This window comes from Hyla sarda, chromosome 7, assembly GCF_029499605.1.
Source record: "Hyla sarda isolate aHylSar1 chromosome 7, aHylSar1.hap1, whole genome shotgun sequence".
In the NCBI taxonomy this organism is placed as follows: domain Eukaryota; kingdom Metazoa; phylum Chordata; class Amphibia; order Anura; family Hylidae; genus Hyla; species Hyla sarda.
The window spans coordinates 112440337-112455106 of record NC_079195.1 but is presented as its reverse complement, the minus strand read 5'-3'; positions in this window follow the sequence as shown (position 1 = coordinate 112455106).

The following is a 14770-nucleotide window of genomic DNA, read 5'->3' as shown; positions in this document are numbered from 1 at the left end:
ACAGTAGTAACTGCAACTCCCAGTATGCCCTGACCACACCACACATGCCCAGGCTCACAGCTCAAGACTACATCCCCATCATGTATGATTGTGACTGTCTATTATATGTAGCCTACATATAATAGACAATCACACATGATGGGGATGTTGTCCTTAGCTGTGAGCCTGCATATAATAGACAGTCACAATCATACATGATGGGGATATAGTCCTGAGCTGTGAGCCTACATATAATAGACAGTCACAATCATACATGATGGGGATGTAGTCCTGAGCTGTGAGCCTACATATAATAGACAGTCACAATCATACATGATGGGGATGTAGTCCTGAGCTGTGAGCCTACATATAATAGACAGTCACAATCATACATGATGGGGATGTAGTCCTGAGCTGTGAGCCTACATATAATAGACAGTCACAATCATACATGATGGGGATATAGTCCTGAGCTGTGAGCCTACATAATGTAGGCTCACAGTTCAGAATTACATCGCCATCATGTATGGCAGCAGGTCAGCAGCCACTTACCGGCACTTGCTGCTGCTGCAGGCCTCTCTCTCCTTAGCCGCCCTGTCCAGCAGCCCAGATTCCAGAGCTGAGGGCCTGGGCTTCTCCTGTCCTTGCCCTGGCAGCGGGCCTCTCCTGTGCGGGCTCTCCAGAAACAGTGCGCGCGTGCGTCATGACGTCATGTGCAGCCGTGCGCACTGACGCCGAAACTCATCAGCCCCCGCGCTCTGTAAGGTCAGTCAGCATAGGGATAATGTGTGTAGTAGCGGTTGCGGCGCCGAGCGGGGGGTGGTGGGGGGAGTGGTGTGTGGGTGGGGGGGTCGGGCTGGTGATGTCGGCGATGTCCGGTGGGGCTGGCGTTTAGTAGTGAGAAAAAAAAAAAGTCCTGCAGCAGCGGGCCGCGGTGATTAGGGTGTGCCTGTGCACACCCGGCACACCCCGTGCGCACGCCTATGCTGTCTGACAACAGTGCTCTCTGCTGGCACCTCTGCTTGTCTCAGGAACTGTCCAGAGTAGGAGCAGAGTAATCCCCATAGCAAACCTTTAATGCTTCAGACAGTTCCTGAGACCTTGAGAAAGCGTTCTTTGAGATGTGAAACTGTTGGTTGTGCTCCTCTCTTTCTAGGACATGCTATGAGGTTATTTTATATGAACTGTCTTTACATGGTGAGCACCCGATCACAGAAGACTATAAAAATCTCTACGACATATTCCATTAGTGAAGGTTGGAGAGGTGCATTTCTTCTTACCCCTTTAATTTACAAATCTGTTAAACTTTCTGGAGCCAGTTCATATAAAAAAACATTTTTTTTCCCTGGAATAACCCCTTTTATATACAAACTACCATTTTTTTTTCCTTGTGTTTATTTTGTAACATTTCTGTATAACTGAAAACACATATTTTTTTTTTTATTTTTTTTTTTATTTTTTTTTTTCAATTTCAATCAAAACAATAATCCTGGGGTAAAATTTGACAATGAACAATAATTTTGCCAACCAACAGCATACTTTTATCATCCAGTTGAGGAAGATCTTTCATCCACGAATATTATTTTAGGAAAGAATATTTTCAGAATTACGTTAAAATATTTCCAGAAAGATTATATAATCATTTGTCTGATGTTATTGATCATGTATGGCCAGTTTAACCTTCTGTAGCTCCTAATCTTTATATATAAAACTCAATGGCCCTGATTTACTATTGTAAGCCCAACATGGTTTGTCGGGTTGTGCAACAGATTCTGGCGCATTGCGTCAAAAATCCAGTCTGTGCCAGAATTTACGCCAGAATTGTCTCTCATTGTGCCGTTCTGTCTGTGCCAAAAATCAAAAACCCGACCAACTCTACATTTTACTGAGAGAACCCCAAAAAGGGGCATGTCTATCAGGAAAAAGGGCATGGTCACAGAAAAGAGGCGTGTTCCCGACATTTTCACAAAAACTCAACATATTTACTAAGGTTTCCACAGAAAATGTAGTGGATTTAAGCTAAAGAAAACCTGACAGATCAGAGCATGTGTAAAAAAAAAAAAAAAAAAAAAGCTAAATGTACAATGGGGATTGACAGTTTGGGAACCCCAAAAATTTGTATTAATGTGCATTAAGCAGCCAAGGAAAGATGGAAATATCTCCAAAAGGCATCAAATTACAGATTAGACATTGTTATAATATGTCAACAAAAGTTAGATTTTATTTCCATCATTTACACTTTCAAAATAACAGAAAACAAAAAAATGGTGTCTGCAAAAGTTTGGGCACCCTGCAGAATTAATATCCCCCTTTGGCAGGTATCAAAGCTTGTAAATGCTTTTTGTAGCCAGCCAAGAGTCTTTCAATTCTTGTTTGAGGTATATTTGCCCATTCTTCCTTCCAAAATCTTCCAGTTCTTTGAGATTTCTGGGCTGTCTGTCACACACTGCTCTTTTAAGGTCTATCCATAGATTTTCAATTATGTTCAGGTCATGAGATTGTGAAGGCCATGGCAAAACCTTCAGTTTATGCCTCTTTATGTAACCCCCCCGTGGATTTTGAGGTGTGTTTAGGATCATTATCCATTTGTAGAAGCAATCTTCTTTAACTTCAGCTTTTTCACAGATGGCGCCAAGTTAGCATCCAAAATTTGCTGAAATTTTATTGAATCCATTTTTCCTTCTACTCGTGAGATGTTCCCTGTGCCACTGGCTGCAATACAACCCCAATGCATGATTGATCCACCCCCATGCATAACAATTTGACAGAGGTTCTTTTCATTAAATTCTGTTCCCCTTCTTCTCCAAACATACCTTTGCTCATTGCGGCCAAAAAGTTCAATTTTAACCTCATCAGTCCACAGAACTTGTTTCCAAAATGCATCAGGCTTGTCTATATGTTCATTTGCAAAGTTCAAACGTTAATTTTTGTGGTGAGGACGTAGAAGAGGTTTTCTTCTGATGACTCTTCCATGAAGACCATATTTGTACAAGTATCTCTTTTATAGTGGAATAGTGTACCACAACTCCAATGTCAGCCAGATCTTTCTGGAGGGATTGTGCAGTCAAACGTGTGTTTTGAGTAGTTTTTCTCACAATCCTGCGAGCTGTTCTGTCTGATGTTTTTCTTGGTCTTCCACATCTTACTTTAACTTCCACGGTTCCTGATGATTGCCATTTCTTAATTACATTCCGAACAGAGGATATTGAGAGCGTCAACTATTTTCAGTTTCAGATTTCTAGACAACTGCTTAGAAGAACCCATGGTGCTGATTGTTGGGGAAAGGTCAGATGAGTCTGGGCATTTAAAACCTTTGAGATTGACATCACCTGGTCTTCCCAGATGATGATTGAGAACAATCCATGACACTGGCAGGTCTCAGCTTTGCAAAGGGGGCAGTGCATGCTATAAATTCTGCAGGGTGCCCAAACTTTTGCAGATGCCTTTTTTTGTTTTCTGTTATTTTGAAAGTGTAAATGATGGAAATAAAATCTAACTTTTGTTGACATATTATAAGAATGTCTAATCTGTAATTTGATGCCTTTTGGAGATTTTTCAATCTTTCCTTGGCTTCTTTAGGCACATTAATACAAATTCTTACCTGGGGTGCCCAAACTTTTTATCCCCAATGTAGGGAATCCTTACCAAGGAAAAAAAAAAATTGTAGAGAATTAAGACCCACAAAAAAAACTTACACTCCACTTTTAGTAAATCAGGGCCAATTTGTGTGTATGTTTCAGCATCACTTACAAGCGGCTAAAGATATTAACATGAAACTTGTAAACCTATTATTATGTCAACTAAAAATATAGGATAGGCTAATTAACCCTTACCCACCCCCATTGACGAGGGTCGCGGTTTTCGTTTAAAATCCCATACAAATCTATGGGAAATATGTTACTGCATAATTTCCAAATGGCTGGAGATATTTCAATAATGCTTGGTCACATGTTACTTATATGTCCACTAAAAATATAGGATAGTTAAATTAACCCTAACCTACCCACATTTGTGACAGTCAAGGTTTCTGTTTAAAATCCCATGCAAGTCTATGGTAAATGTATGTTCCAGCATAACGTCCGTACGGCTGGAGATAAGTTTGATAATACTTGGTACACATATTACTTCTGTGTCAAATAAAAATATAGGATAGTTAAATTACCCTAACCTACCCCCATACAAGAAGGATTGAGGTTTTGTTTCAAAGCGTACCCTTCAGCTCCAACACTTTTTTTTTTAATATATCACTCAGTACCTAATCCTGACCACGTACATCTAATTTTTATGTGTCTAGCACCTTTTTATTTTATTTTTTTTATTACACTTTTAGCTCTTTAGTCTGAATTCCTCTGAGAGAGGGGGTGAGGTCTCACTGCAGGTCTCCGCCCCCTCCCTCAGTATGCTGTCTGCTCACATCTCCCCTAGCATTAGCAAAACTACAAATCCCAGCTTGTCCTCACTGACAGTAGCGGGACACAGGCTGACAGTGGGAGGATTTTTCCTCCAGCTGTGAGCCCTGCGCTCACAGCTGTCAATCAAGGAAGTGTGTCCATGACATAGGTGATGATGCATGGACACAGCAGGACTAGTATGTGTCCAAGCAGGCAGGGGGGGCAGTTGTTTGACTGGCTTTTTCAGTATGAAATACTGAAAATTTTCTAATGAAAGCTATTTCAAACCTATTGGTTTTGCATGCTTTCCAACATATCATCAAAAGTTTTTGTATCTGACAGTGCCCATTTAAGTCCCATGCAAGTATATAAGATTTCCGGTACCTAACTCCACAATCTCTGCTCTTCATCTCCTGATGAGTGTGTCAGTCTAGCTTGCAGGCCACACACTTCCTGCATGCCACTCCCATGTCACAAAACCACACCCACCCTTTAAGTCACACCCCTTTTATTTTCTACCTTTTTGTGCATCAGTCTGGCTGGCAAATCACGCCCACACCCACGAAGACACGTCCCCTTCTATTTTTGGCTTACAATATCTTCACCACAACTAAGCATGGGATGTGAGGTTGGGATATGAGGTGGGGATGTGAGGACAAAAGCTTCCTCTCTTGTCGCTTTTCCTCCCCCACAAGGATTAGGTAGGAAAAACCGGGCAACACCGGGTACTCTAATATGTACTAAAATGTTTATGGGTGCATCTGTGAAACAATCATTTTTTCAACTATTAACCTACTTCTACCTAATGTGTAGGGCCCCCTTAAGGTCAATTCACATAAGATGGCAATCAGCTAAATGCTTACTTTGCCACAGTCTCCCACGACATCCCTACAAGTATGCGTTCTCGGCTTAGCTTCCAGTGTGAATATTTATCCAACAGAGGAGCGGGGGATAAGCCACTACCATACACTTCTCTCAATGGCTTATTCCCAAAGCATCAAGCATATTGGAACCCATCATGCTCAATCCTACTTATTTTCTCATATATATTTATATAGTGTGGGCTCTGCTGCTGGTGGCTAGTGATCTTTTGGCATAATTTGCGCATCATTTCATTAGACAGCCAATGTCATAAAAGGGCAATGGTTGGCAGGACAAATGGCAGTAGTAATGAAGATTTATGTTTTCTTGCAACATTTCTTGGCCCCTTCTAAAGATACAGTCTCTGAAATGTTCGTAGGAGAGTTGTTAAGCTGTCTCTTCTTAATATCCTATTTATAGCATATTATTTGGCAGAACATACTGGGTGCTATTGCGTAAAATCTTGCCAACTTTAGTTATTCCAGGAGTAGTGACTACCCTTAGGCTCTTTCAGTGCTTCCAGTTAGTATGGCATTGTTTCATGAGTTGAACACAATCTAATTTATTGGCTGCATCACAAGCTTCAATATATATTTATATATAGCCCTTTTTTTTTTTTTTTTTTTACTTGGCCAAAAAACCAAATGTATTTTTAGTCTTTATTCTGAAATAGATGAGCTCCTCTTGCTTGCTTATTTTAGAAATAATACACAGAAGGACTGAAGAGAGAGGTTACAGTGGCATCTGCTTGGAAGGAAAGGCTTTCTTCACAGATCCTACCATCTCCCAGTGTAATAGGGTATGTATGGCCAAAAATGGTTTACAGCAAAGGAGCACATGAACATTACACATAAAATAAATGCATGCAGTGCAAATTCAGATAGCAAAATCAGCAGTACTTTATGGAGATTGTCTAAATGTAGCCTTATGATTCATTTTTAATGTACACAAAGATGAATACGCAGCATTTTCCAGAAAGCGTTTTACACTTTTTTTTTTAACCCCTTAAAGGAGAACTGCGGCGCAACACTTTTCCCTTCCCTTGTGCTCGGGCTGCAAAAACTAAAAAAAACTAACTTTAATTCACCTTCCCACATTCCCCCATTGCACCGAAATCTGTGTCCGCTTCCTCTGCTTCCTGTTTCTTGGGCTCGGATCGTCACACTGCAGTCAGCGTATCGCCGGCCGCAGAAATGTCCTGCCTCGGCCGGTGATAAGCTAAGCGCACTGTCATGTAAGGAGCCCGGGCAGCAGGGAGAAGGCGGGGCCGGACTCCTTACATGGCCAGCAATACTCTAAATACAGTCTGACGATCCGAGCCCATGAAGCAGAGCAGCACCGGGGGAACGTAGGAAGGTGAGAAAAAAAAATTACATTTTTGCAGCCCGGGCTCAAGGGAAGGGAAAAGTGCCGCAGTTCTCCTTTAATGATACAGCCTGTTTTGGCCTTAGGGACCAATTTTTTTTAAATATGTGTCACTTTATGTATTAATAACTTTGGAATGTTTTTACCTATCATACTGATTCTGACAATTCTTTTGTGACATATTCATCTTTGTAAGTGTAACATTTTTGTAGATACTTGCAGGTTTTCTCTGAGAACAAAAGAAAAATTAGCTTTTTTCTGAATTTGAAATTCTCTGCTTGTAAGTAAAATTGTCATGCCAAATAAATTGCATATTAATTCACAAATACAATATTTCTACTTTATGTTGGCATCATAAAGTAGACATGTTTTTACATTTTTAAGACATAAGAGTGCTTCAAAGTTTAGCAGCAATTTTCTAACGTTTCACAAATTTCAAAATCTGAATTTTTTAGGGAAGAGTTCAGTTTTGAAGTGGATTTGAGGTGTCTGTTAGAAATTCCCCATAGATGACTCCTTTAGGTGTTTTACAGGAAAACCTGCAAAGTGGAAGACAAAAGTCAAAATCTCCATTTTAACAGTCAAACTAAGAAGCTTTTATTAAAGCATATTATAGCAGTACACATCAGCTTCAAAATGTAAACATAACTGTCCTAGGACCCAGTAATAACAATAAACAACACATGATGGTACACATACAAAATAAAGTGACATGAAAATGCACCCGAAAGACCATACAATAGTCAGTAGAATAAAGCATAAAACATAGAGGTCTCATAGTAAACATTGCACACTGGCTGACCCCAACATAAAAAGAAAAAACTACCCCCTCAGTATAAAAACATGCAATGGCTCATATCTGGGAAATGAGGGGGGGATGACAACCACGGTTCCCATACAATATTAAAACGATCCACCCCTTCTTCCCTAATAGCCGATAACTTTTCATATAACATAATAAGATTAATCCTGGGGAGAACATTCCCAAAGCGTAAAACAGCTTGTTTCCATTGTGAAGCTATGTGCATTCTGGCGACTAGAAGAATATATTGGGAGAGGCGGAACGCTTTGTACCGCATCCTAGCGGGCTTATAGCCAAGAAGGCAGTAGGCAGGCGTCCTCGGGATATGATTAGGTAAAACTGAAACAAGGAGGTCTAATACTTGAGCCCAAAAAGCCGAAACTACTGGACAAGACCACGATACGGGGAACATTGTCCCATGCATACCACAATCACGGAAACAGAGAGGAGAGACCGTAAGATAAATGGCATCTAATCTAACAGGTACTAGATAAGTTCTATGAAGTATCTTAAGTGTGGTTTCCATCAGGAACATCTGCCAGCTGCATCTGCCTATCACTTCACAACCGTCCCGCCATTGAGAAAGCGACATAGTGGTATGTAGGTCGTTCTCCCAGTCAGACATAAATTTCCGCTTTACATCTGAATGTGGTGCATTAAAATGAGAGTATAATATAGACAATAAGCCCTGGAGATGTGGAGTATAGATAGAGGGGCTTCAAAGGAGATGGGTTTAAATTCTTGTAGATGGGTTACCTGAGATTGGAGATAAGTAAAAATTTGACAGGCCCTAAACATCTCAAACAGCGGGACGGAATGAGCCAAACTAAAAGATTCAAATGTCTGGAAACGTCATCCTATCAAAAAGACATGGATTCTAGGGAGTTTAGCATCACTCCACCAAGAGAAGCTCAATGGAGACATACCAGGAGAGAAAAGAGGGTTAGATAGAATAGGTAACAAGGGAGAGACAGAAGATTGGAGAGAAAACTTAAAGCGAACCTGACACCAGAGAGAGAGAGAATAACGGGCCACCCAACGAGACCAGGCATGAGGACCACATAAAGGCCACATAAGAATATGGGGCAAGCAAAGAATTCTCCAGTGACACCAATTTAGGAGCACCAAAAGGGATGTTAATAAGAGCTAGCTGGGCTAGCCAGAGCAGACGGAAAAGTCATTAACCCTTTCCGAACCCATGACGTAATGGGTCGGCTCCCATTCTATAACGCGGGGCCATGGTGTGGCTCCGCGTCATAGTGGGTCGGGCCCGGCACCTAGCAACGGCCGGGACCCGCAGCTAATAGCTATTAACCCTTTAGACTCGACGTTCAAAGTTGAACGCCGCGCCTAAAGTGAAAGTAAACTAATGCCGGTTAGTTCAAGGAGCTGTTCGGGATCGCAAAATCGCGGCATCCTGAACAGCTTACATGACAGCATGTCCCTACCTGCCTCCATGCTGTCCGATCGTGAATAAAAAGGGAATAAAGATCATTTATCATTTTCCCTAATGAAAGTTTCCTATTTAAAAAAAAAAAACTGTGTAAATAAAAATAAACATATCTGGTATCGCCGCATGCAGAAATGTCCGAATTATAAAAATATATAGTTAATATAATCGCATGTTCAATGGCGTACGCGCAAAAAAATTCAAAAGTTCAAAATAGCGTATTTTTGGTCACTTTTTATATCATGAAAAAATGAATTAAAAGCGATCAAAAAGTTCGATCATTACAAAAATGGTACCGATAGAATCTTCAGATCACGAAAAGTTACAAAATGTAGTTTTTTCTTCCATTTCTCTGTAGATTTTTTTTCCATTTCGCTGTAGATTTTTGGGTAAAATGACTGTTGTCATAACAAAGCAGAATTGGTGGCGCAAAAAATAAGCCATCATATGGATTTTTAGGTGCAAAATAAAGAAAAAAAGAGCTATGGTTTTTTAAAGGTAAGGAGGAAAAAACGAAAGTGCAGAAATGGAACAACCCTGGGTCATGAAGGGGTTAAGATTCGGCAAGGATACGAGGGGATCGGTTAACGTCAGGAGGAGGTTATCAGCAAAAAGATTGATCTTATATTCCATGGATGCCACCGATACACCCCTAATGTCTGGATTACCTCGTATAAAAGCCGCCAGGGGCTCCATCACCAAAGCAAACAACGCCGGCGAAAGTGGACACCCCTGACAGGTGCCTCGCCAAATCGTTAGGGGGGAAGTGGAGGGTAATTTCAGAAAAGCAGTCGGGTAAGAGTATAGATGTCTCAGAACCTGGACAAAGTGGCCCGAAAACCCAAACTTTCTAAGCACTGCAAACAGATATTGCCAAGATACACAGTCAAATGCTTTTTCTATATCTAAAGACAGTATAGACAGTGGAATAGCAGTAGAATTTGACAAATGGATAAGGTTAAACACCTTCCTAATATCAGGAGCTTGTCGGCCCGGAGCACAGGGGCATTCCTGGCTGCATCTCTCACCTCCGGGTAATGTAATTTAAGTACAATGTCCCTAGGCACCTCAGGGTTCTTGGGCCTGGCTAGGGCCCTATGGATTCTGTCAAAACGGCGCATCTCCGGCTCCACCAGAGGTGCCATTTCATAGAATAAAGCAGACACAGTCCACAATCTCCTCCGGGAGGCCTCTGAGTCTTAACCACTTAGGGACCCAGGGCGTACAGGTACGCCCTCGCTCCCTGGTACTTAAGGACCCAGGGCATACCTGTACGGCCGTGGGAATTTTGGTCCCCTCCGGACCGGGATGTCTGCTGAAATCATTCAGCAGGCATCCCATGACAATGCCCAGGGGCAATCGCTGCATATCGCCGGTCAATTCAGACCGGCAATTCTGGGTCATACGGGTCTCCGGTGACCCAGAAAATAAGGGGGTTCGGGGCTGTCCAAGACACCCACGATCGCCCTGAAGGGATAGGAGTGAGGTGGCAGGTGTGCCACCCCTCCTATCCCTACTATTGGTCGGTCAGAGAGGACCGACCAATAACAGATGAGGGACGGGGGGTGGTTAAAGTTCAGTTCCCCCGTTCTGCCCACCCACAGTAGTCTGGGCAGTAGGGGGGAACTGTCCTGTGAACGGCGCCGGAGGTCACTTACCATCGGCGACAGCGGGCGGCTATGACGTGCGGCTGGCTCCCTGGTGCAGTTGCCTAGCAGCATCTGGAGGGCTACAGTTTGGAGACCACTATACAGTCTCTTAACTGAAGCCGTCCACATGTTGCAAAACTACAACTCCCAGCATGCCCAGACAGCTGTTTTCTGTTTGGGCATGCTGGGATTTGTAGTTTTGCAACATCTGGAGAGCCACAGTTTGGAGATCACTGTGTGGTGGTTTCTAAATTGTGGCCCTCTAAATCTTGCAAAACTACAACTCCCAGCATGCATGAACAGCATACCTCAAGCTGTTATATAACTACATCTGCCCTTCGACGATTAGTACATGCTGGGAGTTGTAGTTTTGCAACAGCTGGAGGCACACTGGTTGGAAAATACGGAGTTAGGTAACAGAACCTAACTGAAGGTTTTCCAACCAGTGTGCATCCAGCTGTTGCCAAAGTACAACTCCCAGCATGTACTGTCTGTCAGTACATGTTGGGAGTTGTAGTTTTGCCACAGCTGGAGGTTTGCCCCCCTCCCCCATGTGAATGTACACGGGTGGGTTTAAAGTGAGTTTCCTGCTTCAAGTTTGAGGTGCGGCAAATTTTCTGCCGCAGCGCAAACTCCTAGCGGGAAACTCACCGTAAACCCCCACCTGTGTGAATGTACCCTAAAAACACTACACTACACTAACACATAATAAAGGGTAAAACACTACATATACACCCCCTTACACTGTCTGTCTGCCCCCTCCCCCCCCCCCCCCAATAAAAATGAAAAACGTATTGTACGGCAGTGTTTCCAAAACGGAGCCTCCAGCTGTTGCAAAACAACAACTCCCAGCATTTCCGGACAGCCAGTGACTGTCCAGGCATGCTGGGAGTTAAGCAACAGCTGGAGGCACCCTGATTGGGAATCATTGGCGTAGAATACCCCTATGTCCACCCCTGTGCAATCTCTAATTTAGTCCTCAAATGCGCATGGTGCTCTCTCAATTTGGAGCCCTGTCGTATTTCAAGGAAACAGTTTAGGGCCACATATGGGGTATTTCCGTAATCGGGAGCAATTGGGGGGCTCGGGGGCTTTTTCTCCTTTTACCTCTTAAGAAAAGGAAAAGTTGGGGTCTACACCAGCCTGTTAGTGAATAAAAAAAAAAAAATAAAAATTTTAGACTAACATGCTGGTGCTGCCCCATACTTTTTATTTTGACAAGAGGTATAAGGAAAAAAACACCCCCAAAATGTGTTGCGCAATTTCTCCTGAGTATAGAAAAATACCCCATAAAATGCTCTGCGGACGCACAACAAGGCTCAGGAGTGAGAGCGCACTACGTACATTTGAGGCCTAAATTGGTGATTTGCACGGGGTGGCTTATTTTACAGCGGTTCTGACATAAACGCAAAAAAATAAATACCCACATGTGACCCCATTTTGCAAACTACACCCCTCACGGAACATAACAAGGGGTATCGTGAGCCTTAACACCCCACAGGTGTTTGACGAATTTTCGTTAAAGCTGGATGTGAAAATGGAAAAAAAAAACATTACCCAAAATTTTTCATTTTCATAAGGGAAAATAGGGAAAAAGCCCCCCAATATTTGTAACCCCATTTCTCCAGAGTAAGAACATATCTCATATGTGGATGTAAAGTGCTCTGCGGGCGAATTCTAATGCTCAGAAAAGAGGGAGCACCAATGGGCTTTTGGAGAGAAAATTTGTCCAGAATTGAAGGCCACTTGTGTTTACAAAGCCCCCATAGTGCCAGAACAATGGACCCACACACCCCATTTTGGAAACGACACCCCTCACGTAATGTAATAAGGGGTGCAGTGAGCAATTACACCACACAGGGTGTAAAGATCACAGCCCACTGTTCCAAAGATCTGTCAAATGCCAGTGAGGTGTAAAAGCTCACTGCACCCCTGTGAGGGGTGTAGTTTCCAAAATGGGGTCACATCCGGGGGGTCCACTGTTCTGGCACCATGGGGGCCTTGTAAATGCACAAGGTTTTTTTTTTTTTTTGCTGTTCTGGCACCATAGGGGATTCCTAAATGTGACATGCCCCCCAAAAACCATTTCAACAAAATTTGCTTTCCAAAAGCCAAATGTGACTCCTTCTCTTCTGAGCATTGTAGTGCGCCCACAGTGCACTTGACGTCCACACATGGGGTATTTCCATACTCGGAAGAGATGGAGTTACGCATTTTGGGGGACATTTCCTTCCATTACCCCTTGTAAAAATTTAAAATTTTGGGAAAAACCTGCATTTTCGTGAGAAAAAAAAATTTCATTTACACATCCAACTTTAACGAAAAGTCGGCAAACACCTGTGGGGGGGCTCACTGGACCCCTTGTTATGTTGCCTGAGGGGTGTAGTTTCCAAAATAGTATGTGTTTTTTTTTTTATATGCTATTCTGGCACCATAGGGGCTTCCTAAATGTGACCTTAAGGCTGAGTCCTTAAGGGGTGAAATTGGCCGCCGGGACCGATTCTCGAGGTCCTCCAATTTCAGCTCCAGGGCTTGAAGCTGAGCTGCATGTTCATCCAGTTCATGGTGGTCGGCCTCCACAGCATCAGTAAGTTCATCCAGTTTAGCTTCTGAGTCTGATACACGCTGGCCCAAGTCCTGTAGTTGTGTAGAGATATCCGATACAGTCTTAGGTAAGGAGGTTTGAAACAGCTCCTTAATGTGGCAGGATCATCCTCCTCATCTGAGTGCCACGCTGGAGAGTGGGAGGCGGACATCTTTGCGCTAGGCCCCGCTCTGAAAATGTCCTAAATTGACTGGGACAAACGCTGTGTAAGCTTTTGGTTCCTCCTCTTATGGGAGCAGGACATGTTCCCCTCCACGTAGGTGCTTGAATCTGCCAGGTAGGAGCCGAATTCAGCACTTAGAAGGGCATAGGAACTCCGGTCAGCACGAAGCACATCATTTTATTTGCAGATATTACAGTTTTATCCAATTTCCTATGTAACACAGCAACTATTTACAAAAATACAACGATTTATTGCCCTAAATCTGCAGTTTTTAGAAATATCTCATGTGATCCTAGTGCACTACTTGATTTAACTATAGGCCTCAGACATAAAGGAGCACCTGGGGAATTTGAAGGCATTCTTTTTATTTAGGTATTTGTCCAGTACAATTTCATGTTTGCAGAGGCTTTGGGATTCTGAGAAATCCCCCAAAGGTTACCTCAATTTTTAAACTTCACCCTTCATGGAATGTAACTAGGGGTGCAATGAGCATTTATACCCAACAGACTTTTGGAACAGTGGGCTGTGAAAATGAAAAATTACATTTTGTACACTAACATGTTGTAGCCCCAAATTTTTCATTTTCAAAAAGGGTAAAATGAGAAAAAACATACACAATTTGTAACCCATATGTGAACATAAAGTTTTCTGCAGATGCACCAAAGAGCTTAGACGGTAAAGAGCACCATTTGGTTTTTAGAAAGAGAATTTGTCTGGAATACTTTTTGAGGGCCATTTAGCATTTAGAAAGCCCCGATGGTTGCAGAACAGTAGAACCCCCCCCCCCCCCATGTGACTCCATTTTGAAAACTACACCTCTAAAGGAATGTTTTCACACCCCACATGTGTTTAACAGAATTTTGGAACTGTGCTCTGCGAGTGCACAGCATGGCTTATAACAGAGTTGATTTGGCTAGAATTCATGTTGAGGGCCATGTTGCATTTATAAAACCCCAATGATACCAGGACAGTAGAATGCCCCCACAAGTGACCCCATTTTAGAAACTACAGTCCTTTAGATTTTCATGGAGCACTGTTCCAAGAATACAGTCCAAAAGAAACAGAAGTCTGCACTCAAACCCCTAATATCTCGCTCTGTCTGGACGCAGAGCCAACGCTAGCAGTCATGCAGACGGGGATCGTGGTCCGCACGCAATGCACCTGCCGCAGTGCAGAAAAGTCCTGAAAAAGGTAGATTTCCCACAAGTGCAATGATAGAAGCAGTGCTATTACTTTATTTTCAATTGTGCATAAAATCACAACACGTAGCAGGACGATTCAAACGCTCTTCAGCACATAACTGGGCTCCATCAGACCCTGCCCTCTTCCATGCACCTCACCATTAAATCACCTGGCGACGTGCATGAAGGAGGAGCATATAAAATCGTTTCTTATATGCTCGTTTCTATGCAATGCAAACATTCCAACTACAAGAAGACACTAAGGTCCAGTCTCTCGTTTAGACCTAGGTTCCCTTCTGCATTAGTTTTAATAATCCACCGGGC